This window comes from Eptesicus fuscus, chromosome 1, assembly GCF_027574615.1.
Source record: "Eptesicus fuscus isolate TK198812 chromosome 1, DD_ASM_mEF_20220401, whole genome shotgun sequence".
Classification (NCBI taxonomy): domain Eukaryota; kingdom Metazoa; phylum Chordata; class Mammalia; order Chiroptera; family Vespertilionidae; genus Eptesicus; species Eptesicus fuscus.
In genome coordinates, this window is record NC_072473.1 from 56330504 (window position 1) to 56357593 (window position 27090).

The 27090-nt window shown below is 41.8% G+C and overlaps 1 protein-coding gene and 1 pseudogene across 3 annotated transcripts in view; both read left to right on the forward strand.

The window, feature by feature from the left end:
- The window catches only part of CHIC1 (cysteine rich hydrophobic domain 1), a 189070-nt gene that overhangs the window by 53662 nt on the left and 108318 nt on the right, over window positions 1-27090 (forward strand). The gene's annotated exons all lie outside the window — the stretch shown is intronic.
- On the forward strand, window positions 9942-11555 carry LOC103303642 (T-complex protein 1 subunit beta-like; annotated as a pseudogene).

Genomic DNA, 27090 nt, shown 5'->3' on the forward strand with positions numbered 1-27090 from the left:
GTGTGTGTGTGTGTGTGTGTGTGTGTGCGTGTGTGTGTGTGTGTGTGTAGTGCCTCTTGTTTTGTTTTTGTTGTCTGTTTGTTTTCCCCCTTTTTCCTCTTTTTCTTGCATATCTTTGTTTTTTCCCTTTGATTCTATTATCTTTTTGTCTCTTATTTTTTTCTTATTTTATTTCATTTTTCTCTTCTCTATTCTTTTTCCATTTAACTTTTCCTATCTATATATTAATATATCCATTATTACTACACTTTAAATTCATTATTATTGTTTCATTTAATTTCAGTTTCCTTTTCTTTTTCATTCCTATACTAATTATTTTAGCTTCCTACTTGCCCCCATATTGCCAATTTTTTTTCTTTTTCCCTTTTTCTTTACATACCTTCTAAGTCATTGGCCTCATGTATTTTAGTATTATTTTTAGTTTGTCTTTCCTTTGCTTTCTCTTCTTTTTCCTTCTTAGACTTTACTGTTGTTGTTTGCATAGTTGGATTTTTGTGGCATTTTTTGTTTGCTCCTATTGTGTCTTGTTCTGTTCTGTCAACACCTGTAATAATGAGGTGTAATGACTAGGTTAGAATTGAGCCTCACTGTTAGCAAGTCAGAAGGGTTATCCCTCCCACAAATTGGATATCACTGATCAAGTCTCAATTAAACCAGGAGAGCCCAAATAATGCACACAAGGGGCAATCATAGAGCATCCAGCTCAGGAGATCAAATAGACCACCATTGGACCCCTCAAGACACTTTCTACCTAAGGCCATCCCACAAAGAATGGGAAACAGTTCTATCTAATACATAGAAACAAATATAGAGACAGCTAAAATCGGCAGACAAAGAAACAAACCCCAAATGAAAGACAATGAGGAGTGTTCAGAAAAAGAACTAAATTAAATGGAGGCAAACCTATCAGACATAGAGTTCAAATCAATGATGATAAAGACTGTTAAGAAACCTAATGCAGGTATGTGCGGCCAGACTCTGTGTAGGTACATACCCTTCTGCAGAAGTAAAGATATTTGCCTTGCTGTCTGGCTCCCAAGTATGCTTTTTATGTTCTACCAGGACTCCTGATTTGGGGGGCTTGCTTGATTTCTAACAATTTGGGGGCTCATCCGGGATTCCATTTGTTGCTATGGGGCCATTGGACCCCTCTTCTGGGTGTACCCCACTGCCAAGTTGCAGTGGCCTCAGTAAGGAGGAAAAGCCACTACCTGCCGGCCAACTACAAGCTCAAGATCGAGAATCAGCCAGCAACACAGGAAGAGCCCAAGCAAGCAAGAACTGCTACAATCAGATTAAAGGGCCTCCTATCTCAAAGCCCTCCTCTTGAGTTTCCAGTTCACCGCCACCTGACTGGGAGACCACGTTCAATCTAATCAAGACTTGGAAGACAAACAAGTTGGAACCCTCCTATGAAGGACCACACCTTGTCTTGCTTACTGTTGTTTGAACTGCAGAATGAAGTTTGACCTATCACACATGGGTTAAGGGTGGACTACCAGCTTCTCCAGGTGGAGACACTCCAACTTGGATGACTATACCAGGGCATGACCCCTTGAAATTAATGGGGGAAAAAACACTGTGAGTTGTCTTAAAACCATCATGTACTGGGTTCTCTGGAAAATTGCAGGGGCTTACAAAGTGGGCTGAGGAAATGTGTACAATCTTGATCATGCTTACCTAGTTAAGTTATTGATTAATGTAATCAAGGGCAATAAGTCCATAGTCCTTCAATTTGATGCCTGCCAAGTTATATTATGTGGAGACCTAAACCATCAAAGGCAGCTACAGGCCTACTCCATTTACATGTGTCCTTATACCTCACTGGGAGCAAATGGTCTATCCCTTGTCCTACTTGGAGTGATGTATGGTGGTCCATCCAATACCAGGGCTGGACGGCTGTACCCTGACCAGCAGATAAAATGTTGCCACCTAAAGGCTAGAATACATCTGTATAGAGGTACTCCTCCCAATGCTTACCAGGATTTACAGTATAATCCCTTGCTCTTAACTATAGATAACTTGAATGACTTGGATATTTTAGCCTTTAGGACAAGAGATTGTCTAGGACTAGGTTTAGGAGTAGATGTCACAGGATAAGATATCCTAGGAAAGTTTGCCTTGAGACTTGTAGCCCCACCCAAGGACATTGACACTGCCACCACCATGCAAATAGATAAGGAAATGAATGCCTAGGTCAGTGGTCAGCAAACTCATTAGTCAACAGCGCCAAATATCAACAGTGCAAAGATTGAAATTTCTTTTGAGAGCCAAATTTTTTAAACTTAAACTTCTTCTAACGCCACTTCTTCAAAATAGAGTTGCCCAGGCCATGGTATTTTGTGGAAGAGCCACACTCAAGGAGCCAAAGAGCCACATGTGGCTCGCGAGCCACAGTTTGCCGACCACGGGCCTAGGTGCAGTGGATTAAATATTCTGTATGTGCCATAAATAAAAGTGACTATTACGCTTGCATGGCAGGAAGGCTAGAGTCTCAAGTGGTCCAATTTCCATTTGGATCGACTTCAGACAGTAACAGAGTGGAATGTATGCTTGCCCTGTATGAGGAGGAAACTGCCTGAGGAAATGCTTCCTGTAAGGCTGTCTCCCTATTGCTCCCATCCAAAAGAGGTAAAGAGCAAGGATCCCCCAAAATGATCCGACCCTCATCCCCTGATATAAAATATACCTCCTGCCTCTCAATGTGGAGGAGACAGTACTCGGAGTTTATGGTAAATGGCTGAATATTCTCAGAAGTCAATCATTCTGCACTGTTGATACCCCGTGCTGATGTCTGGTGGTATTGCGGGGGACCATCAATTGTGGCCTTGCCCAGCAATTGCAATGGCACTTGCTCTCCAATGCAATTCGCTATTCCTTTCACTTTGGCATATTGTAAACCCTTTTCAATGGATAGACAGAAGAGAGAGAGTCCAGGGGGCTCCTTTTATCTCCATATTTAAACATTCCACTGGGGTTCCAAGCGGAGTGCCAAGTGAGTTTCAGATTGGTATAGGATTTGAATCTGTCCTGTTCTGGTGGACCACTATAAACAAGAATGTGGATTGGATTATCCTATATAATAAAGGGGTAATATGTAAATTGACCCTAATAGCAGAACGACCACTCGACCAGTCACTATGAGGCTCACTGACCACCTCTTGGTCCCTTTCCCTGGCTGGCAGGCTCCAATCGCCTGAATGATTCCAGTGGCAAATGGGGAACTGGGATTGAGTGGCAGGGGACACAGGTGATGCCAGACCAAGGCCCCAGCCCCACCAGTCACCCTACACACAGACGGCAGTCCACAGCGGGGGGCAGGGCCAGTGAGCAGGCAGGAACAGCAGAACTCTCAGTTCCTTCCCCTGGCTGTCAGGCTGTGATCACCCAATGGCGAATGGGGAACTGGAGTGGGTGATGGCAAGGGGTTAGGAGTTACAGTGATGGGATATTATATCATGCCATGTATAAGAGGTATTATCCAAGGGTTAATTGAAACTGCATTGACCAAACAACAAAATAATCTCCTAGACACTGCAGAGCAGGAAAGTCAACGAATGTTAGCCGACTTTGAAGAAAAGATTTAAATAAGAAAAGGGGGAGAAATCGTGGGAATAAACAAGAAATCTTTTCTGTCAAAGAAGGGAATTTAGGCAACCGCAATTTTGGCTTGAGTGACTTGGCAGCCACCATTTTGCCTTACATGACTTGCGGTTCCCCTGCAGGCCACCATTGTGAAATGGCAAAGGTCAACCCCTTCCTTTAAATTAGCCAATCACTCAAGAGTGTGAGCCTAAGCTCTTCTAACCAAGAGTGAAGAACAGATCATGTGCATCAGGCATAAAAGCCTGAGCGGAACACCTGTTCAGTGTACGTGCTGCCAGAGTGTGTTGGTACATACCCTTCTGCAGAAGTAAAGATATTTGCCTTGCAAAAAATATAAAAAAGAAGCTTAATGAAAATTACAATTCCATGAAAAAGGAAATGGACACCATAAACAAGAACCAGACAGGAATGAAGCATAATATGTCTGACATTAAGAACAAACTGGAAGAAATTAAATGTAGATTGACTGAAGCAGAGTACAGAGTCAGCAATTTGGAAGTCAATATAAAAATAAATACCCAATTAGAGTAGGAAATAGAAAAAAACTAATTAAAAAGCAGGAGGATAGCTTAAGGGAGCTCTGGGAAAACACAAATGCAACAACATCTGCATCATAGGAATACCAGAAGGGAAAGATGTGAGAAAGTAACAGAGAACCTGTTTGAAGAAATAGTGACAGAAAACTTCCCCAACCTGATGAAGGACAAAGCCACACAAGTTCAGGAGGCACAGAGACTTCCAATCAAGATGAACCAAAGGAACCCAGCCAGCATAGCAAAGCCGTTAAGTGTTGACCTATGAACCAAGAGGTCATGGCTCAATTTCTGATCAAGGCCAATGCCCAGGTTGCAGGCTTGATCCCCATGAGGGGTGTGCAGGAGGCAGCCAATCAATAATTTTCTCTCATCATTGATGTTTCTGTCTCCCTCTCCCTCTCCTTTCCTCTCTCTGAAATCAATAAAAGTATTTTTAATGACAAATGTTAAAGACAAAGGAATAATCTTAAAGGCAGCAAGAGAGAGAAATAAAATTACCTACAAAGAAGTTCCCATTTAAATGTCATCAGACTTCTCAATAGAAACACTTCAGGCAAAAAGAGAATGGCATGAAGTATTCAAAATAATGAAAAGCAAAGGCCTGAAGCCAAGACTACTCTATCCAACTAAGCTATCATTTAAAATTGAAGGTGAAATAAAAAGCTTTCCATACAAAAGAAAAGCTTAAAGGAGTACATTACCACCAAATCAGCAATGCAAGAAATGTTCAAGGGACTGCTTTAGGAAGAAGAAAAGGAGAGAGAGAATAATAGGCATAAAGAAAATTAAAATGGCAATAAATAAATATCTGTCAATAATAACCTTAAATGTAAATGGATTAAATGCTTCAAAAGACACACGGTGAATGAATGGATAAGAAAACATGACCAATATATATACTGTATGTAAGAGCCACAGCAGAACAACAGTAACACAGATTGAAAATGAAAGGGTGGAAAAAATATTCCACGCAAATTGAAAGGGAAAAAAAAGCTGGGGTAGCAATACTGATATCTGACAAATAGACTTCAAAACAAAGTCCATAGCAAGAGACAAAGAATGCCTCTACATAATACAAATGTGAATGATTCAACAAGAGAATATAAACCTTGTAAGCATATGCACCTAATACAGGAGTACCCAAATGTATGAAAAAAACTCTTGATGGAATTTAAATCTGATAGCCATACAGTCATAGTAGGGGACTTTAACACCCACTGACATTACTGGATAGATCTTCCAGACAAAAAATGAACAAAGAAACAGAGGCCTTAAATGACACACTAGATCAGATGGATCTAACTGATATTTACAAAACATTTCACCCCAAAGCAATGGAATATACATTCTTCTCAAGCATACATGGAACATTCTCAAAGGTAGACCACATGTTAGGACACAAAACAAGTCTATACAAATTCAAGATTAATATAATATCAAGCATCTTCTCAGATCACAACGTCATTAAGTTAGAAATCAACTACAATAAAAAAATCAAAAACACTCAAATATTTGGAGGCTAAATAGCACATTATTAAACAGTGAATAGGTTACCAATGAGATCAAGCAAGAAATTTAAAACTTCCTAGAAACAAATGAAAATGAATACACAACTACCCAAAACCTCTGGGACACAGTGAAAGCAGTCCTGAGAGGGAAGTTCATGTCATTACAGGCCTACTCCAAGAAATAAGAAAAAGCACAAATAAACTATCTAATCCTACAACTAAACAAATTGGAAATAGAACAGTAAGAAATGCCCAGAGGAAGTAGAAGGAAGGACATAATAAAGATCATAACGGAAGTCAATGACAATAAGACTAAAAAACAGTACCAAATATCAATAAACCTATTAGCTGATTCTTTGAAAAGATAAACATGATTGATGAACCCCTAGCCAGACTCATCGAGAAATGAGAATACCCAAATAAATAAAATCAGAAACCAAAGGGGTGAAATAACTACTGACACCACAGAAATATGAAAGATTGTAATCTGAATAACTATATGCTGGTGGGAATGCAGACTGGTGCAGCCACTGTGGAGAACAGTATGGCGTTTCCTCAAAAAATTAAAAATGGAACTGCCATTTGACCCGGTAATCCCACTCCTAGGACTATATCCCAAGAGAATAGAAACACGAATCAGAAAGGATATATGTACCCCTATGTTCATAGCAGCACAATTTGCAATAGCTAAGATTTGGAAACAGCCTAAGTGCCCATCAGCAGATAAGTGGATTAAAAAACTGTGGTACATCTACACAATGAAATACTACATTGCTATTAAAAAGAAGGAACTTTTACCATTTGCAACATTATGGATGGATCTGGAGAGCATTATGCTAAGCGAAATAAGCCAGTTGGAGAAAGATAAATATCACATGATCTCACTCATATGTGGGATATAATAATCAACATAATTTGATGAACAAGAATAGATCTATCTAGAGACAAATGGTAGGGAAGGGGGGGTTAGAGAGCAACCAAAGGACTTATATGTATACATATTAGCATAACCAAAGGACACAGGGGCGGTGGGGGCTTGCCCGGGCTGGGAAGGGATGGGGGAGTCAATTGGGGAAAAAGGAAACATATATAAAACTTTAGACAATGAAAATAAAAGAAAAATAAATAAATAAAAACTCCCGGCAAACAAAAGTCCTGGACTGGATGGATTTACAGGAGAGTTTTACCAAACATTCAAAGAAGAACTAACACCTATCTTCCTCAAACTTTTCCAAAATATTCAAGAAGAAAAAACACTTCCAAACTCTTTTTACAAAACCAGATAAAGACACCACAAAGAAAGAAAATTACAGGCCAATATCCTGAATTAAAACAAATACAAAAATCCTCAACAAAATATCCTCAAGCAAATCAGATCCAACAATATATGAAAAACACCATACACTATTATGAAGCAGGTTTTATTCCAGGAATGCAAAGCTGGAATAATACTTGCAAATCAATAAACCTGATACATCACACAAACAAAATGAAAGATAAAAATCACATGGTCATATCAACAGATGCAGAAAAAGCATTTGACAAATCCAGCACTCTTTTTTGATAAAAACTCTAAGCAAAGTGGGAATAGAGGTATCATATCTCAACATACCAAAGGCCATATATGACAGTACTACAGCCAACAACATACTCAATGAGCAAAACCTGAAAGTGTTTCCCTTAAGAACAGGAACAAGATAAGGATGTCTCCTTTCACTACTCTTACTCAACATAGTACTGGAAAGTCTAGCCAGGGCAATCAGACAAGAAGAGATAAAAGGCATTCAAATTGGAAAGGAGGAAATAAAACTCATTTTTCACAGGTGACATGATATTGTATATAGAAAACTCTAAAGACTCCCCCAGCAAACTACTAGACTTAATAAATGAGTTTGACAAGGTAGCAGGATACAAAATCAGCATCCAGAAATTGATGGCACTTTTATACTAGGTATACCTGTTAACGATGCAGATTTTATAATAAAAAAAAAACACACGATAATTTCAAGAGAAACATTAAAAGTGCTTTATTCAAAGTAATGTCCATTGCTAGCTACACATTTCCCCATATTTCAGGTAATTTGTGGATACCGTCCCAATAGAACTTTTCTTGTTTTGAGACAAATCATTCAGAGACCCAATTTTCCACTTCTTCGTATGTTTTGAAGTGCTGCTCAGAAAGTGCATGTGCCATCGATAGGAACTGGAAATCTGAAGGAGCAAGCTCTGGTGAATATGGCAGGTGGGTTAATAATTCCCAGCAAAATCTTTTAATGTGTCTTTAACTGGTTTTGAAGTGTATGATGGTGCGTCATCATGAAGCAAAATTACTTTGCTGGGTCTCTGGCACATTCTGGTTGTTTCATGATCAAAGCATGGTTCAAATTGATTATTTGTTGTTGGTAGCAATCAGTATTAACGGTTTCACCTGGATTTAGAAGCTCATAATACACCACACCTTCCTGATCCCACCAAACACATAACATTGTCTTCTTTCTGAAGTGATTTGGACTTGCATTCGATGTTGATGGTTGACCTGGATCAACCCATAATTTTGTGCATTTGGGATTCTCAAAATAAATCCACTTTTCATCGCCAGTCACAATTCAATGCAAAAAAAAAAAAACCTTTCATGCCATTGAAGCAACATTTTACTGATGACTTTTCAGTTTTCCATTTCTCTTTCATTCAGTTGATGTGGAACCCATTTTCCTTCCTTTAAGATCTTTCTCATTGTTTGTAAATGATCGGAAATTGTTTGCTGAGCAATGTTTAATCTTTCCAAAAGTTGACACGCATCTTCATCCAATAATGCTTGTAATTGTAGGTCTTCAAACTTTTTTGGTTGACCTGGGAGTTCTTTGTCTTTCACGTCAAAATCATCACTTTTAAAGCATTTAAACCAGCATTCACAAGTATCTTGAGATGGAGCATGTTCACCATAAGCTTCCTGAAGCTTTCAGCAGCACTTTTCTTCAAAAAAGTAATGAATAAAAGCTTCCCGCAAATGCTCTTTTTATTTTTTGCAAGAAATTCAACATTTTTTTTAAATTTCTTTATTGATTAAGGTATCACATATTTGTCCTCATCCCCCCATTCCCATCCCAAAACCCCTCTCCACGCATGCCCCCACGCCCCTGTTGTCTGTGACCACTGGTTAGGCTCATATGCATGCACACAAGTCCCTTAGTTGATCTCTCCCCCTTATCCCCACCCTCCCCAACCCTCCCTCTGAGGTCCGACAGTCTGATCTATGCTTCCTTGTCTCCGGGTCTGTCTATGTTGTTCATAATTTCCCCTAGATGAGTGAGGTCATGTGTTACTGGAAATACACTTATAAGAACCGAAAATGAGACAAGCAATAATTGTTATGCTGAGAGGCAAATGAATCAGTCTATAGTGAGTTTCTTTCTGGGCCAACAGTTCTTTTGAGTCCCAATTTCAATGTCAAACAGTTTCTTATGTGTACATGTCAGCATTGACATTTCAGTTCTGGATGGTGGACAAATGGTGGTAATGCAGGTCCTACTCTCTCTGGTTTGGTCCTGGGCAACCTGCAGTGATGCACAGCTGCTGACTGCTAGTATGGCAAGGCGTCGTCAGCGTCTTCCATCTCTGGACTGTTTCTCTTCTGTCTTCATGGCTGGAGCACTCCTGTCAATTTCTCTCTGTTGCAGGAATCCACATGGTCTCAGAGTTGTTTTCTGAAAATATACAAACATATTCTCGACCAAAAGTTAATAAAGGAATCTTTTCTATAAGTCGACTTGTGATCCTTTTTCAAATTTTGCCCAAACGATTTTCCTTTGGCTTGTTTTGACACCATGTATATTTTACATGGGTGTCTTGCTGTTAGTATTACAAATGAAAATTAATTTTCTAAAGTAAAAATTTTCTAGATGTAATTTACTTACAGGATATTTTTCCTTACATGATATTCTTCTACTATCCCCCCTTTTTTGAATAAAATATTAGGAGGCTTTTGGAAATTTTATAATGTGAAATTCAACATTTTTAAGTGTAAAAATATCTATGATGTTAACACCTTCAGAAAACTTGACATATGAACTTTTGAAGCTTGTTATCAATACAACAAAATAGCATACATATCAAATCGCATATATATCAACATATGTGTAACTCCATCTATTGAAAAAATATCTGCATTATTAACCCCTACACCTAGTACATCAACAATGAACTTTCATAAAGAGAAACTAGACATCCAGCATCTCTTCCTTTGGATTCTGAACTATAAAGGAGTAGCATGAGAGGCCACCTCTTTGGAACCATGGTGTCCCTTTCACTTGCACCTGTCAACATCTTCAAGGCTGCCACTGATGAAGGGAGAGTAGAGATAGCTCATCTCTTTTTCTTTATTTATGCCATCACTATTGGAGACTTGGTAAAGAGCACCTTGGGACCCCAAGGCATGGACAAAATTATGTTAAACAGTTGGCTAGATGCCTCTCTTATGGTGACCAATGACAGTACATCTAGTCTAAAAAGCATTGGTGTTGATAATCCAGCAGCTAAAGTTTTAGTTTATATGTCAAGGATTCAGGATGATGAAGTTGGTGATGGCATTGCCTCTGTTACTGTTTTAGCAGCAGAATTACAAACGGAAGCAGAATCTTGAATTTCAAAAAAGATTCATCCTCAGACCATCATAGCCGGTTGGAGTGAAGTCACAAAGGCAGCAAGACAGGTTCTGTTGAATTCTGCAGTTGATCATGGTTCTCATGAATGTAAATTCCACCAAGATTTACTGAACATTGTAGTAGCAACGTTTTCTTCAAAACTTCTTACTTATCACAAAGATCACTTTACTAAGCTATAGAAGCTGTCCTCAGCTTGAAAGGTTCTGGTGATCTGGAGACAATTCATGTCATGAAGAAGCTAGGAGGAAGTCTGGTGGATTCCTAATTATATGAAGGCTTTCTGGTGGATGAAAAGCAGCACCAAGGAAATGTGTCCCTGATCACCACTCTTGTTAAGCGAATTGAAAATGCCAAAATTCTTATTGCAAATACTGGTATAGATACAGACAAAATAAAGATATTTGATTCTCATGTAAAAGTTCATTCTACAGCAAAGGTTGCTGAAATAGAACAAGCAGAAAAGGAAAAATTGAAGGAGAAAGTTGAATATATTCTTAAGCATGGGATAAATTGCTTTATTAACATGCAATTAATTTATAATTATCCTGAGCAGCTTTTTGGTGCTGCTGGCTATTGAACATGCAGATTTTGCAGGTGTAGAAATCCTGGCTCTTGTCACAAGTGGTTAAATTGCTTCTACCTTTGACCACCCAGAACTAGTGAAGCTTGGAAGTTGCAAGCTTATTCAGGAAGTCATGATTCGAGAAGACACACTCATTCACTTTTCTGGGGTAGCCCTTGGTGAGGCTTGCACTATTGTTCTTGGTGCCACTCAACAAATTTTAGTTGATGCAGAAAGATCTTTGCATGATGCTCTTTGTGTCCTTGCACAAACTGTGAAGGATCCTAGAACAGCTTATGGAGGAGGCTATTCTGAGATGTTGATGTCTCATGCTCTGTCACAGCTTGTCAATAAAATACCAGGTAAATAAACTGTTGCAATGGACTCTTATGCTAAAGCACTGAGAATGTTGCCTACTATTATAGCTGACAATGCAGACTATGACAGTGCAGATCTGATGGCACAGCTCTGAGCTGCCCATAGTGAAGGCTTTACAAATGCTGAACTGGATATGATGGAAGGTACTATTGATGATATGGCAATACTGAGCATAACAGAAAGTTTCCAAGTGAAGCAGCAAGTTCCTCTGTGTGCGCTTGAAGCAGCAGACATGATTCTGCATGTGAATAACATCATGAAACCAGCACCAAGGAAAAGTGTCCCTGATCACCACCCTTGTTAAGCATTTCTATATGCTGTTATGCTCTGGCCCAGTTCATAGCAAAGTTGTTTGAAAGACTTTGATTTCTTAAAGAAGATTGTGGAATCATAGTTTATCCGTGGTTCTTATATCCTTCAGTTTAGACATTTACCTGACCTTTATTTTAACATAGGTCTAATTTATTTGCTGTTCATTTCCCATAAAAGTCAGTTGTTAGAAGTTCATTTCTCATATTGTGCATGAAAATAAAAATTTGAACTATTAAAAAAAAGAAATTAAAATATCAATCCCTTTTGCCATTGCAAAAAAAGAATAATAAGATACCTAGGAATAAACTTAACCAAGGAGGTAAAAGACCTGAACTTGGAAAACTATTGGACATTGAAAAAATTAATAGAGAAAGATAACAAAAAGAATAGAAGAGTATACCATGTATATGTGAGAATCAACATTATTAAAATGTCCATAATACCCACAGCTATCTATAGATTCAATAAAATCCCTATTAAAATATCAATGGCAATACAGAGTAATGCAATGCAAGGGACTGAATCCAAGAATACTATACCCATCAAGGCTATCATTCAAAATTGAAGGGGAAATAAGGAACTTAACAGAAATAAAATGCCTAAGGGAGTTTATTATCACCAAGCCAGCAATGGAAGAAATGCTAAAGGGACTGCTGTAAAAAGAAGAAATAGAAATGGAAGAAGGAACACAGGCATAAAAAATGAAAATTGCAACAAACAAGTACCTATCAACAATAACCTTAAACATAAGTGGATTAAATATTCCAATCAAAAGACATAGCTGAATGGATAAGAAAACATGATCCATATACAGTATTTGCTATCTACCAGAGACCCACCTCAGAAAAAAAGAACTCACACAGACAGATAGTGAAGGGATGGAAAAAAAATATCTGGCAAATAAAAATGAAAAAAAAAAAAGCTACAGTAGCAATACGTATATCTAACAACTTAGACTTCAAAGTGAAGGGCATAACAAGAGATAAGGATGGCCACTTTATAATACTAAAGGGAGCAATTCAACAAAAGGTTATAACTCTGGTAAACATATATGCACCCAATACAAGAGCACCCAAATACATTAAAAAAAAAAAAAACTTCTGGGAGATATCAAGGGAGAAATCAACAGCAATAAAATCACAGTAGGGCACTTTAATACCCATTGACACCACTGGATAAACCCTCTAAACAAAAATTAGCAAAGAAACAGAAATCCCAAATGACTCACTAGATCCGATGAAATTAATTGACATCTTTAGAACATTTCACCCCAAAGCTACAGAATATACATTCTTCTAAAGGGCACATGAGACATTTTCAAAGATAGACCACATATTGGGTCACAGGAAACGTCTCTTCAAATTCAAGAAGATAGATATCATATCAATTATATTCTCCCATCACAATGTCATAACATTAGAAATTAACTATAATAAAAACAATGAAAAAAGCAAGCAATCGGGGGCTGTATGGTATGCTATTAAACAATGATTGGGTTACCAAGCAGATCAGAGAAGAAATAAAAAGCATCCTGGACACAAATGACAATGAAAACTCAACAATCCAAAATCTATGGGACACAGTGAAAGCAATCCTGAGAGGGAAGTTCATAGCTCTACAGGCCTACCTCCAAAAACAAGAAAAAATGGTAACCAATTATTTAACCCTACAACTTAAAGAATTAGAGAGCAAAAAGAAAAGCTCAGAGTAAGCAGAAGGAATGAAATAATAAAGATCAGAGCGGAAATGAATTACATAGAGACAAAAAAAAATACAAAAGATCAATAAAACCAAGACCTGGTTCTTTGAAAGGATAAACAAGATTGATGAACCTCGAAAAAAAAAAAGATGGCAACCAGCAGGAAGGTAGGGAGAGAGAGAGTGTGAGTGAGGGACCCATAGAGGAGAGAGTAGACGTGTGTGGTGTGTGTGTGTGTGTGTGTATGAGCTAGGGTCAGTTAGATTCTGCAGGTCTTCCAAGGGGCTGCCTAACCGGGCAGTACTAGACGGCGGAGCCCCGCGCACAAAGCGGACACTTCTCGGCGACTGGTGCGGACGCGGAGACCACACCATCTTGAGAAACAGAGCTGCCTGAGACTCGGATCCTGGCTTCTGACACAAACCAGGACCCTGCAGCCACTGGGGACAGAGAACTGCTATCACAGCTTCAGACCAAGAAACAACAAGACTCCAGACTTCCCAGCAGATTTCCGTGAGTCAAAGAGCCTATCCCCCTCCCCGTAGGCGCGCAGATAGCGCCATAGTAACTGATAGACCCACCCCTTGCCCAAGCTGCAGAACTTTGCGCAGGGACGCGCTCCCCCTTACGGAAGTTGGCGCGAAGGACAGAAGCAGCTCCCCATCCGGGAAATCTGTCAGTGTGCACAGAGGGCTCCTTTTCAGGGAATTTTGGGGAATTTGGCTTGCGCGTCACAGCTCCCCCTTCGGGGGATCATATAGCGTGCACAGAGGGGCTTCCCTTTGGGGAATTTGGCACGCAGGACAGACTCCGCCCCCCTTCGGGGAATCTGGGAGAGAGCACGGAGCCAGCTCACCTTCAGAGATTTGAGAGTGTGCGCCCTAGCCGGTTTGGTTCAGTAGAGAGAGCACACACAGGACGCAGCTCAACTTCAGGGATTTTGGCAGACTGGACACAGCTGCCTAGGATCCCTGACTCACAGCGCATTCACACTAACAGCCAGCGACCCCAATTGTTGGTGCATGCACACACAGGGACCCTAATTCTCAACAAGAAACCGCACAAGGCAACAGAGACTCTGACACTCGATTCTTGGTGCAGACACAGGGAAACTCTGACTCCTGGCACATGCTAAGGATCTCATTTTTGGCACATACCAACAGTGTGGTGCAGACAGGGCCGCTGATTCTAAGTGTGCACACGAGACCACACGGAACACAGGGGACACTGACCCTGGGCAAGTCTGGTTCCCACCAACCAAAGGCAGCCACACGTCCTAGTGTCAGAGCACTTAAGTAAAACTTGGGTGTAGCGAAGACCCCACAGCACACGGCCCAGGTCCACGCAAACGGAAGCTTGAGCTTTCTGGTGATAGCCAGAATGGGGAAATGAAATAACTCACAGAGGAAAGAAAATGTGGAGTCGCCAAGAAAGGAAATTAGTGAAACTGAAGCTTGCAACATGACCAAAAAAGAGTTCAGAGTAATGGTCGTGGAATTTATGCATCGGATGGATGAGAAAATCAACAACTTATGCAAGAATCAGGAAGAAATGAAAAGTGATATAGCTACAATCAAAAACACCATGGAAAGTTTCAACAGTAGACTAGAAGAAGCAGAGGACCGAATTAGTGAGTTAGAAGATCAGGTACAGAAACAAGATCAATCTGAACAGCAATTGGAGAAAAAAATTAAAAAGCAGGAGGAAAGCCTAAGGGAGCTTCGGGACAACATGAAACGAAGTAGCATGCGTATAATAGGGATGCCAGAAGGACAAGAAGAGCAGCAGGGATTAGAAAATCTATTTGGAGAAATAATGACAGAAAACTTCCCGGATTTGGGAAAGATAAAAGTTACACAAGTACAGAGAATCCGAAGCAGGATCAACCCCAAAAGACCCACACCAAGACATGTCATAATTTCAATGGCAAATATAAATGATAAAGAGAGAATCTTAAAGGCGGCAAGAGAGAGACAGAGAGTTACCTAAAAAGGAACATCCATCAGATTGTCAAATGATTACTCAACAGAAACACAACAAGCTAGAAGAGAATGGAAGGAGGTATACAAAGTGTTGCAAAGCAAAGGACTGAATCCAAGAATACTATATCCAGCAATCAAAATTGAAGGGGAAATCAGGAGCTTCACAGACAAAAAAAAAAAGGCTCAGAGAGTCTATCACCACCAAACCAGCAATGCAAGAATTGCTAAAGGGAATACTGTAAAAAGAAGAAATAAACAGGTAAGAAGGAATACAGACAAAAAAAAATAGATATGACTACAAACAAATACTTTCAGTAATAACTTTAAATGTAAACGGACTAAATGCTCCAATCAAAAGACATCAAGTGGCTGAATGGATAAGAAAACATGACCTATATATATGCTATCTACAAGAGACCCACCTCAGAACAAGAGACTCACACAGATTGAAAGTGAAGGGATGGAAAAATATCTTTCAGGCAAATGGAAATGAAACAAAAGCTGGAGTAGCAATACTTGTATCTGAAAAAATGGACCTCAAAGTAAATGCCATAACAAGAGATAAGGAAGGCCACTTCATAATACTAAAGGGAGAAATCCAACAAGAAGAAATAATACTGGTAAACATATACACTCCCAATATAGGAGCACCAAAATACATAAAAAAAACTCCTGGAGGATATCAAGGGAGAGATTAATAGCAATACAATCATAGTAGGAGACTTCAATACCCCACTATCACCATTGGACAAATCCTCTAAAGAAAAAATCAGCAAAGAAACAGCAATCCTAAATGACTCACTAGACCAGATGGAATTAATTGACATCTTCAGAACATTTCACCCCATAGCCACAGAATATACATTCTTCTCAAGTGCACATGGGTCATTTTCAAAGATAGCCCATATGCTGGGTCACAGGCACAGTCTCTTGAAATTCAAGAAGATAGAAATTATATCAAGCATCTTCTCAGATCACAGTGCCATAAAACTGGAAATCAACTACAATAAATACAATCCAAAGAATTCAAACACATGGAGACTAAACAGCATGCTATTAAACAAGGACTGGGTCACCAGAGAGATCAAGGAAGAAATAAAAAATATCATGGCAACAAATGACAATGAAAACACAACAATCCAAAATCTATGGGATACAGCGAAAGCAGTTTTGAGAGGGAAGTTCATACCTATACAAGCCTATTGCAAAAAACAAGAAACAATGGTAATAAATTACCTAACCCTACAACTCAAAGAGCTAGAAAAAGAGCAGCAAGAAAAGCCCAGTGTAACCAGAAGGAAGGAAATAAAAAAGATCAGAGTGGAGATAAATGACATAGAGACCAAAGAAACAATACAAAAGATCAACAAAACCAAGAGCTGGTTCTTTGAAAGGATAAACAAGATTGATGGACCTCCAGCCAGGCTCACCAAGAAGCAAAGACAGAGGACCCAAATAAACAAAATCAGAAATGAAAGAGGTGAAATAACAACAGACCCCGGTGAGATACAAAGGATTGTTACAAAATACTACGAACAACTCTATTTCAACAAACTGGAAAACCTGGAGGAAATGGACATATTCCTAGAAAAATATAACCTTCCAAAAATCAATCAGGAAGAATCTAAACACCTCAATAGGCCAGGAACTATGGATGAAATTGAAGCAGTCATCAAAAAGCTTCTGGCAAACAAAAGCCCGGGGCCTGACGGCTTCACAGGAGAGTTTTACCAAACATTCAAGGAAGAACTAAAACCTATCCTCCTCAGACTATTCCAAAAAATTCAAGAGGGTGGAACACTTCCAAGCTCCTTCTATGAAGCCAGCATCACCCTAATACCAAAACCAGATAGACAACACAATGAAAGAGAATTACAGACCAATATCCCTCATGAACATAGATGCCAAAATCATCAACAAAATTTTAGCAAATCAGCTCCAGCAATACATCAGAAAGATCATACACCATGACCAAGTAGGATTTATCCCAGGAATGCAAGGATGGTACAATATCCGCAAATCAATAAACGTGATACATCACATAAACAAATTGAGATATAAAAATCACATAGTCATATCAATTGATGCAGAGAAAGCATTTGACAAAATCCAACACCCTTTCTTGATAAAAACTCTCAACAAGGTGGGAATAGAAGGCTCATACCTCAACATAATAAAAGATATATATGATAAACCAACAGCTAACATCATACTCAATGGACAAACACTAAAAACATTTCCCCTAAGAACAGGAACAAGACAGGGATGCCCACTCTCACCACTCCTGTTTGACATAGTACTGGAAGTATTAGCCATTGCAATTAGACAAGAAGAAGAAATAAAAGGCATCCAAATTGGAAAAGAACAAGTAAAGCTGTCTTTATTTGCAGACGACATGATATTGTACATAAAAAATCCGAAAGACTCCGTCAAAAAACTAATAGACTTAAAAAATGAATTCGGCAATGTAGCAGGATACAAAATTAACGCCAAGAAATTTATGGCCTTTCTATACACTAATAGTGAACTTACAGACAGAGAGACTAAAAAGGCAATCCCATTTACCATCGCTCCAAAAAAAATAAGATACCTCAGAATAAACTTAAGTAAGGAGGTAAAAGACCTATACACGGAAAACTACAGGACACTGAAAAAATAGATAGAGGAAGACGTAAACAGATGGAAGAACATACCATGTTCATGGATTGGTAGAATCAACATCATTAAAATGTCCATACTACCCAAAGCAATCTATAGATTCAATGCACTCCCCATTAAAATACCAATGGCATATTTCACAGACCTTGAAAGAACTCTCCAAAAATTCATCTGGAATAAAAAAAAGACCCCGAATACCACAGCAATCCTGAGAAAGAAGAATAAAGTAGGAGGGATCTCAATACCAGATTTCAAGCTGTATTACAAAGCCACTGTTCTCACAACAGCCTGGTACTGGCACAAGAACAGACATATAGGTCAATGGAACAGAATAGAGAATCCAGATATTGACCCAAACCACTATGCTCAATTAATATTTGACAAAGGAGGCATGAACATACAATGGAATAAAGACAGTCTCTTCAATAAATGGTGTTGGGAAAATTGGACAGATACATGCAAAAAAATGAAGCTAGATCACCAACTTACACCATACACAAAAATAAACTCAAAATGGATACAGGACTTAAACATAAGACAGGAAACCATAAAAATACTAGAGGAATCCACAGGCAGCAAAATCTCAGACATATGCCAAAAGAACTTCTTCACCGATACTGCTCCTAGGGCAATGGAAGCTAAAGAGAAAATAAACAAATGGGACTACATCAAAATAAAAACCTTTTTTACAGCAAAAGAAACTATCAACAAAACAACAAGAAAGCCCACTGCATGGGAGAACATATTTGCAAATGGCATCACTGATAAAGGTTTAATCTCCAACATCTACAGGCAGCTTATACAACTTAATAAAAGGAAGATAAATGATCCAATAAAAAAAATGGGCAACGGACCTAAATAGAATCTTTTCCAAAGAAGACAGAAGGAAGGCCAAGAGACACATGAAAACATGCTCAAGGTCACTAATTATCCGAGAGATGCTAATGAAAACAACAATGCGGTACCATCTCACAGCAGTCAGAATGGCTATCATCAACAAATCAACAAACGACAAGTGTTGGCGAGGATGCGGAGAAAAAGGAACCCTCGTGCACTGCTGGTGGGAATGCAGACTGGTGCAGCCACTGTGGAGAACACTATGGAGTTTCCTCAAAAAACTGAAAATGGAACTCCCATTTGACCCAGTAATCCCACTCCTGGGAATATATCCGAAGAAACTAGAAACATCAATCAGAAAGGATATATGTACCACTATGTTCATAGCAGCACAATTTACAATAGCTAAGATTTGGAAACAGCCTAGGTGCCCATCAGCAGATGACTGGATCGGAAAACTGTGGTACATCTACACAATGGAATACTATGCTGCCATAAAAAAGAAGGAATTCTCATCATTTGCAGCAACCTGGATGGAATTGGAGAACATTATGCTAAGTGAAATAAGCCAGTCAATGAAAGAAAAATACCACATGATCTCACTCATTTATGGATAGTAAAGAACATTATAAACTGATGAACTAAAAGATAGATACAGAGACAGTAAAGCATCAAACAGACTGTCAAATTACAGGGGGAAAGTTAGGGGGAGGTGGGGGAGATAAGAAATCAAACGAAGGACTTGTATGCATGCATATAAGCATAAACAATGGACGCAAAACTCTGTGGGGTGAGGGCATGTATGGGTGTGGGGTGGGGGGGGTAATGGTAAGATATGTACACATGTAATACCTCAATAAAAAATGTCAAAAAAAAAGAAAGGATATATGCACCCTTATGTTCATAGCAGCATAATTTACAATAGCTAAGATTTGGAAACAGTCTAGGTGCCCATCAGCAGATGACTGGATCAGAAAACTATGGTACATCTACACAATGGAATATTATGCTGCCATAAAAAAAAGAAGGAATTCTTACCATTTGCAGCAACCTGGATGGAATTGGAGAACATTATGTTAAGTGAAATAAGCCAGTCAATGAAAGAAAAATACCACATGATCTCACTCATTTATGGATAATAAAGAACATTATAAACTTGAACAAAAAGATAGATACAGAGGCAGTAAAGCATCAAACAGTCTGTCAAATTACAGTGGGAAGTTTAGGGAGAGTTGGGGAAGATAAGAGATCAATCAAAGGACTTGTATGCATGCATATAAACATAACCAATGGACACAAAACTCTGTGGGGTGAAGGCATGTATGGGCGTCGGGTTGGGGGGGGCAATGGTAAGATATGTAACCATATAATACCTTAATAAAAAAATTGGGGGAAAAAAGAGAAACAAACAAAAAAAAGATTGATGAACCTCTAGCCAGGCTCACCAAAAATCAGAGAGGATCCAAATATATAAAATCAGAAATGAAAGAGGTGAAGTAACAACTGACCCCACAGACATAGAAAGGATTGTAAAAAAATACAAACAAATCTACTCCAACGAAGTGGACAATGTAGACAAAATGGCCATATTCATAGAAATATACAGTCTTCCAAAACACAATGAGGAAGAATAAAAAAAACTAAATAGGCTGATAACTATGAATGAAATTGAAGCAGTAATCAAAAAACTTCCAGCAAACAAAAGCCCAGGTCCAGACAACTTCACAGGGGAGTTTTACCAAACATTCAAAGAACTAAACCCTATCCTCATCAGACTATTCTAAAAAATCGAAGAGGAAAGCACACTTCCAAGCTCTTTCTAATAGGTAATGCTTACCCTAATCCTAAAACCAGATGAAGACACTATAAAGAAAGAGAATTACAGGCCAATATCCAAAGTTAATATAGATGCTAAAATCCTCAACAAAATTCTGGAAAATCAGATCCAGCAATATATTAGAAAGATCATACCCCATGACCAAGTGGCATTTATTCTGAGGATGCAAGGCTGGTACAATAGCTACAAATCAATAAACATTATACATCACATAAACAAATTGAGAGGCAAAAAATCACATAATCATATCAATTAATGTAGAAAAACGCATTTGACAAAATACAACACACTTTCTTGATAAAAACACTCAGCAAAGTGGGAATAGAAGAATCATACCTCAACGTAATAAAAGCCTTATATCACAAACCCACAGCCAACATCACACTCAATGGTCAAAATCTAAAACCATTTCCCCTAAGAACAGGAACAAGATAGGGATGCCCACTTTTACCACTCCTATTCAACATAGTACTAGAAGTGCTAGTCTTAGCAGTCAGACAAGAAGAAATAGGGGGGAGGAGCCAAGATGCTGGAGGAGGTGAACGGATGATCTGTTGCCTCGCATGGCAGTTTCGGAAATACAACTAAAAGATGGACTGGTGAGCAAGGGGACTCCTGCTCGAGTCTCCCCAGGCCAGGCGGCTGCTCCTCTCAGTCAGCACTGCAGCCGGGGCCATGGGCTCGTGGGCGCTGCGGCAGCTGCTGTGGCGGCGGCCGCGGACTAGGCGCAGTGGCTCTTGGTGAAGGAAGAGACCATCTTTCTGCAGGACGGGCCCATCCGTGTCACCAACCTGGCCGAGCTGCCCAGTGAGATCCTCGGGGCCCCAGAGGCTGCCGACACCGACTTGGAGGATTTTTAGGATTTCCCATCTTATGTTCAAGTCCTTTAGCCATTTTGACAGAGGAGAACCAAGTAGGCGGCAAAGTTAAACAAATGAACTGCGCCGCGCACAGCAATTTCAAAAATACAACTGGAGGACAGAGCGTCTGCCACCCAGATCCACAGGAGAGCTGGATGAATGGTGGATTTACAGCTAAGAGGGAAGAGGAAAGAGCGAACTCAGAGGGGATGAGGTGCGGAGGCGCGTGGGTCGGGCTGGTGGCGGGGGAAGGGACGTGCGGCTTTTGTTCCAACCCTAGGGGAGATTAGCTCCCCATCACCCCGAAATCCAGCTTCTGGGGACGCGCGGGAGACCCAGATGCCGGCAGGGAGAGGCTGGACTCTTGACCTTCGTGTCGGGAGTAACTTCCTTTTGGAGGTGCGCCCAGCAATCAGTGTTTGCTGCCCTGGAGTGCGGAACGAGGGGGCTTAGAAACGTGGAAAGCAGAAAAAGCAGACTTGCAGCCATTGCGGTTCGCCACGCCATGGCCTGGTGGCGCCCTGAGACCCTGCCCCACCCTGAGACCCGCCCTGCCCTGGGACCCGCCCCACACGTTTTGAAGACCCGCCCCACAAGTCTTGCAGGCGCACCTGCGCTCCAAGCAGCGGCTTTTGCATGTGGGTGGCCTGCCCTGTGGCAGCTTGACCAGATGAACTGCGGTTCTAGTCGGACTGCTCCAGGGCCGCTCAGACAGGAGGAGGAAACTGCAGTTTTTGCTGTAATCCCTGCTGAGTGGCCTCAGGCAGTAGCTGACCTACACTCCATTGGAGACCCAGAAATGAGGGCATCTAGTGGTCGGTGTGAGATGACACCAGATTTCAACCACGTGCATAAGGGACACATTCAAGAGGCAGACTCAGTGAGCGCCAAAGCCTTGCTGCAACAAGACCCGGCCCATAAACGTGTCTCCTGCACAGCAACTCTTCCTTTATAGACAAAGAGGGTCCTCATGGCCAATTGGCCTGGAGGACAATTCCTCCCAGTGACACCAACAACAATCAAGACTTAACTATACAAAGGAGGACCAAGATGGAGGCATAGGGCGGAAGCCTGATTGTTGCCTACCACAACTATTTTGAGACTACAACGGGAGAGCAGAGCAGACACCATCCAGAACCACCAGAGGGCTGGCTGAGCAGATGCTCTACAACTAGAATAAAAGAGAGGGGTACGCGGGATGATGCCGATGCCGGTGACCCAAAGACCACACTTTAAGAACTACGGCTCAGGCGACACAATGGCGGCCTGGAATGTGCTCGGCGCAGTTCCCCCGGCAGTCTCCGGCTGAGGGGACGGCTCCACTAGCTGCCGAGCATGGACAGACGAGCCCCTGGGAGACATGGGGTGGGAGACTCCACGCTTGCTGACCTCCTAGTCCTTCAAGAATCTCAACGCCCCGGAAGTGGCCAGGTGCGCACGCTCGGCGACCGGCCACCGCTGCAGACCCAAGGGCCGACGCAGTGACACCGGACCAGCCCACCGCCACGCACCGGGCACACCGAAGCTTCGCCGAGCCCGCCGCCCAACGAGTTCTGCGGCAGCCGCCCTGGAGCTCTGAGAAAATGGCCAAAGGAATTGCTGAGAGGGAATTGACCAACAGGAATTGGGATCAAGAAGACAAAACCCCGCTGGGACCCGGGTCCGGTGGAGGCTGCGTGCCTCTGGGCTCGGGTGTGGTCACACGCCCCTGAGTCTAGGTGAGGCCTCACGCCCCTGGGTCTGGGTGAGGCCACGTGCCCCTGGGTCTGAGTGAAGCCGGATTCCGGGTGCGGGTGAGGCCATGCACCCCTGGGTCCGGGTGAAGCTGAATCCTGAGTCCGGGTGAGGCCGTGTGCCCCTGGATCTGGGTAAGTCTGAGTCCTGGGTCCAGGTGAGGCCATGCGCCCCTGGATCCGGGTGAGGCCACGCGCCCCTGGGTCCAGGTGAGGCCACGTGCCCGTGTCTGGGTGAAGCTAGATCCCGGGTCCGGGTGAGGCCGTGTGCCCCTGGATCCGGGTGAGGCTGGGTCCCGGGTCCGGGTGAGGCCACGCGCCCCTGGGCCCGGGTGAGACCGTGTGCCCCTGGATCCGGGTGAGGCCACACTTCCCTGGGTCCGGGAGAGGCCACGCGCCTCTGGGTCCGGGTGAAGCCGGATCCCGGGTCCGGGTGAGGCCGTGTGCCCCTGGATCCGGGTGAGGCTGGGTCCCAGGCCCGGGTGAGGCCGTGCACCCCTGGGTCTGGGAGAGGCCATGCGCCCCTTGGTCCGGGTGAGGCCATGTGCCCCTGGGTCTGGGTGAAGCTGAATCCTGGGTCCGGGCGAGGTCGTGTGCCCCTGGATTCAGGTGAGGCTGGGTCCCAAGTCTGGGTGAGGCCGTGCGCCCCTGGGTCTGGGAGAGACCAAGCGCCCCTTGGTCCGGGTGAGTCCATGTGCCCCTGGGTCCAGGTGAAGCTGAATCCTGGGTCCGGGTGAGGCCCTGTGCCCCTGGATTCCGGTGAGGCTGGATCCCGGGTCCAGGTGAGGCCATGCGCCCCTGGATCCGGGTGAGGCCACGCGACCCTGGTTTCGGGTGAGGCCACGTGCCCCTGGGTCCGAGTGAAGCTAGATCCCGGGTCCGGGTGAGGCCATGTGCCCCTGGATCCGGGTGAGGCTGGGTCCCGGGTCCGGGTGAGGCCGCGCGCACCTAGGTCCGGGTGAGACCACGCGCCCCTGGGTCTGGGAGAGGCCATGCGCCCCTGGGTCTGGGTGAGGCCTCGCGCCCCTAGGTACGGGTGAAGCTGGATCCCAGGTCCGGGTGAGGCCGTGTGCCCCTGGATCCGGGTGAGGCAGGTCCTGGGTCTGGGTGAGGCCACGCGCCTCCTGGGTCTGGGTGAGGCCACGTGCCCCTGAGTCTGGGTGAAGCCGTGCCCCTGGGTCCAGCCGAGACCAAACCAGAGGGAGTCGGACCTCCGTTACCACCATTTGTCCACCATCCAGAGCTGAGGGGTCAGTGCCGACATGTACACATAAGGAACTGGTGGACATTGAAATTGGGTCTCAAAAGAACTGTTGGTCCAGAAGGAAACTCACTACAGACTGATTCATTTGCCTGTCAGCATAACTATTATTGCTCGTCTCACATTCAGTTCTTATAAGTATATCTCTAGTGACACATGATCTCGCTCATCTAGGGGAAATGATGAACAATATAGACTGATGAACAAGAACAGAACCAGAAACAAGGAGGCATCGATCGGACTATCGGGCCTCAGAGGGAGGATAGGGGAGGGTGTGGGGAGGGGGGAGAGATCAACCAAAGGACTTGTGTGCATGCATATGAGCCTAACCAATGGTTAAGTTCAACAGTGGGTTGGGGCATCCGTGGGGAGGGGTGTGGTATGGGAATGGGGGGTATGAGGACAAATATGTGACATCTTAATCAATAAAGAAATTAAAAATAAAAAATAAAAATTAAAAATTAAAAAAAAGATTTTAAGAACCCTTTTAGACAGCATAAAAAGGGATATTTCTGAACTTATTTATATGAAGAGAGATTGTGAGTTGCCTATTTTAGACAAGGCTCTGGTTGTCTTGTGAGTCACTTATGTGGCAAGCTCGAATAGGTAATAACTGTGATACAAAATGGCATTAAGTATCACTTGAAGAAAGCTTGTAATAAAAGAATTAGAGAAAATGAAAAGGAATAAGAATTCCTGTTGTGGTGATCTGAGAAGACTTCATGAAAAAATGGATGTGAGATGATTGTTGAAGAAAGGGTAGGGCTTTCTAAAGGTGGAAATAAAGGGAAGTGTTTCATAATTTATAGAACACAGTCCAAATTTTGTTACTTATCTTTTAATAAATATTTGTAATGTGAAAAAAAAAGAAGAAATAAAGGCATCCAAATTGGAAAAGAAGTAAAACTGTCATTATTCTCAGATGACATGATATTGTAAATAGACAACACTAAAGATTCCAACCAAAAACTACTAGACTTAATAAATTTATTTGGCAATGTAGCAAGATACAAAATTAACCCCCAGAAATCCATGGCTTTTTTTATACACCAATAATGAACTCACAGAAAGAGAAACTAAACAACCCCATTTACCACTGCAACAAAAAAGTTAAGGTACATAGGAATAAATTTAACTAAGGAAATAAAAGACCTATACTCTGGAAACTACAGGACATTGAAAAAAGAGATAGAGGAAGACATAAACAAATGGAATAATATACCATATTCATGGATTGGTAGAATGGACATCATTAAAATGTCCATACTACCCAAAGCAATCTACAGATTGAATGCAATCCCCATTAAAATGCCAATGGCATATTTAACAGACTTAGAACAAACTCTCCAAAATTTCATCTGGAATAAAAAAAAAAAGACCCCAATTAGCTGCAGCAATATTGAGAAAGAGCAAAATGGGAGGGATCTCAATACCACATATCAAGCTATATTACAAAGCCACTGTTTTCCAAACTGCATGGTACTGGCACAAGAACAGACATATAGACCAATGGAACAGAACAGAGAACCCAGAGATCAACCTGTTCCACACACCAAACAAGTCAGTACAAGACTAATGACATGGCAATCAGCTGTTAAAATATTCGCTGCTATTGTTAGTGGAGAGAAACGATGCCCCTTCATGTAAGGCGAATAAGGGAAGTGAATGCAACAAGATTATAGTAATCAGTCATTACCAAACTTTGTAGTTTGTTATTACTTATTATGTGTACCAGGATCTTGTAAAAATTAAGCTATGAAATTTTTATTAAAACGTTTCTTACATACCATTATATTGCCTGGGCTGCAAAATTATTTTTGTGAGACTCATGTTGCCAACTGGCTGCAAGTTTGACATGCTTGATCTACACAATGAAATACTACACTGCTGTAAAAAAGTAGGAACTCTTACCATTTGCAACAGCATGGATGCACCTAGAGAACATTATGCTAAGCGAAATAAGCCAGTCAGATAAAGATAAATATCACATGATCTCACTCATTTGTGGAATTTAATGAACAACATAAACTGATGAACTAAAATAGATCCAGAGACATAGAAGCATGGAACAGACCATCCAACCTCAGAGGGAAGGGAGGGGAGGGTGGTAAGAGACCAACCAAAGGACTTGTGTGCATGCATATATGCATAACCCACGGACACAGACAGTAGGTAGGTGAGAGCATGTGAGGTGGGATGGGAACAGCTGGAGAGAAGTCAATGGGGGTGGGGGAAGGAGACATATGTAATACTTTAAACAATAAAGAATTTTAATTTAAAAATAAATACCAACAGCATACTTCACAGAACTATAACAAACTCTACAAAACAGACATATAGACCAATGAACAGAACAGAGAACTACATTAAAATAAAAAGCTTCTGCACAGCACAAGAAACCACCATCAAAATGAAAAGGAAGATGGAGCCCACGCCATCTTGAAGGGGAGAGCGGCCTCTTCTAGGAACTTACCAGCAACATCACCCACACAGGCCGTGGACACTGCCCGTGACCCAGCAGCCACTCCAGCCAAAATCCTACTGCCCCACCCGCAGATGTGCAGACCCTAGTACCTCCACCTCCAAGGGTGCACAGCTCCTGCAGCAGTAAGTGCGATTTCCTCCCTCCCCAGCTGCACAACTCAGGAGCCACAGTCATG